General features: G+C 36.7%; 1 long non-coding RNA gene across 1 annotated transcript in view; it reads right to left on the reverse strand.

Annotated features, from left to right (window-relative positions):
• LOC137635896 (uncharacterized) overlaps window positions 1–2,500 on the reverse strand; it is a 17,154-nt gene that overhangs the window by 9,814 nt on the left and 4,840 nt on the right. The gene's annotated exons all lie outside the window — the stretch shown is intronic.

Genomic DNA, 2,500 nt, shown 5'->3' on the forward strand with positions numbered 1-2,500 from the left:
TATATGTATACATACATACATATATATACTGCATATATATATATATATATATACACATATATTTATATACACACAGTATATATATATATTATATACATATATATATATATATATATATATATATATATATACGAAAATAGAAATAGTATCAATATTCAGTGAATGGATCTTTTACCAGCATCAACGAAAATATACTTAATTTACTTCTTTTTAAATAACGATTACAATATGTATATACATTTTGTATTTCATTACCAAAAAAGTTTTTATCTGTTTATATTTTTCCTGAAGGTCTCTTACCGAGATATCATGTACCCAAGTGACAACTGTCCGAGAGAGTAGATCCTTATCTCTCTTGAAAGATAAGCGAGGGTAATTCCTTAACTAACCTTTCGTCATAATTACAATCGAGAATTCAAGTCTATCAATAGATTTACAGTAATAACTAGAAAAAACACTTAGTGCAGACCTCCGCCACTGCAGCTTGCCTTTCCCAGAATCAATTTAGATCGTAGGCGTATTTGAAATCTGTGTGACAACCATGTGCGAACTTGGGGTTAAGTTTAGGATGAATTCGGTCGGCATTTTGCCCAACCTTGACCTTGACCTTTGACCTAGGACCATCAAAATTGAATCACTTCCACGTCCCAACATAACAATTAATCTCTAAAAGATTCACTATACTCAATTTATCTTAATGGGACGCATTTGCACCGACAAGCAGTGGTGCCCTTTTAGCCCGGAAAAGTTTCCTGATCGCTGATTGGTTAGAATTATCTTGTCCAACCAATCAGCGATCAGGAAACTTTTCCGCGCTAAAAAGGCACCCCTGCGAGTCGGTGCAAATATGGCTCACTAAAAAAAATTGACTACAGCCTATGAGTAAAATTGTGACCAAGAAGTTCTTCACAAACAAACAAACAGGGGTGAAAATATAACCTCCTCTCAACTCCGTTGGCGGAGGTAACAATGATTATAACTATAAATGTCTTGTGTGTTATATTTAAATAAATTTATTCACGACGTTGTGAATACTTCGTGGCGATATTAATGAGGAAAAATAATGAAAAATGTAAATAGGTAAAAAAAGGCGTAAGTTCCTATAGCATTATATTCTACCATCATTCTTGCTGCTACTATCCTTATAGCTACTTATAATAATAGTTTTAATTATTAGGGCTTTATTTCAATTCATGAATAATTTTTGTAAGCCTTATGAATAGAGGAGACAATTGGAATAAGCTTTCAGAGAAAATACTTATTTTGCAAACTATGAGAAGTGAATAATTATGCCACGGAGCGATTTTTCAAACTGTGAGAAGCGAATTATTACGTCACAGAGAGATTTTGCAAACTACGAGAAGTGAATTACTGTATTACGTCACGGAGAAATTTTGCAAACTATGAGAAGTGAATTATTACGTCACGGAGAGATTTTGCAAACTATGAGAAGTGAATTATTACGTCACAGAGAGATTTTGCAAACTATGAGAAGTGAACTATGACGTCATGAAGAGATTTTGAGGAGCAGGATAATGCTAAAATTTGGCTTTATTCATAACTCGAGTTAAAGTAAATAATATAAATTTACTTTGCTTGGTGACACATTTTCAAAACCTTAATTTATGGGAGAATTTTAGCTTATAAATTGGACTGTGATCTTGAGAAAATGTTCAATGGATAATTACGAACCAAGTTTCATCAAAATGAAAAAAAAAAAAATAATAATGAAAATAATGACAATCATGATCATTCTAAGAACATAAAAAATAATACCATGAAAAAATACTGCATTTTCGGATAATCAACCAATACCCCAAATAATAATAATAATAATAATAGTAATAATAATAATAATAGTAAAAACTGTACCAATAATAATAATTACAATGACCACAGATTAATAATTCAAGTAGTGACTTTTATCTCAAGATAATCAACACAAGCAGACTAATCTATAGATAGGAGATTAGGCAGTAGAATAAACATGTTTAAAGCCTGGGAGAGGGGGAGGAAGAAGAGGTGGGAGAGGGGACTGGGTACAGGGTACTAGGTAGAAGGGGAATGGGTAGAGTGGATTGGGCAGAGATGACTGCCTATAGGGTCTGGGTAGAGGGGACAGGGTATAGGGTCTGGGTAGAGGACTGGGTAAAGGGGACTGGGTATAAGGTCTGAGCAGAAGGGACTGGGTATAGGGGACTGGGCAGAGCAGACAGGGTATAGGGTCTGGGCAGAGGACTGGGTATAAGGTCTGGGCAGAAGGGACTGGGTATAGGGTCAGGGGAGAGGGGACTGGGTATAGGGTTTGGGCAGAGAGGACTGGGTAGAAGGGGAATGGGCAGAGGGGACTGGGTATAGGGTCTGGGCAGAGGGGACTGGGTATGGGGGACTGGGCACAGGGAACTGGGTATAGCGTTTGGGTATAGGGTCTGGGCAAAGAGGACAGGGTATAGGGTCTAGGCAGAGGGGACTGGGTACAGGGTCTGGGCAGAGGAGACTG

The sequence above is a fragment of the Palaemon carinicauda genome, unplaced genomic scaffold, assembly GCF_036898095.1.
Source record: "Palaemon carinicauda isolate YSFRI2023 unplaced genomic scaffold, ASM3689809v2 scaffold193, whole genome shotgun sequence".
NCBI lineage: Eukaryota > Metazoa > Arthropoda > Malacostraca > Decapoda > Palaemonidae > Palaemon > Palaemon carinicauda.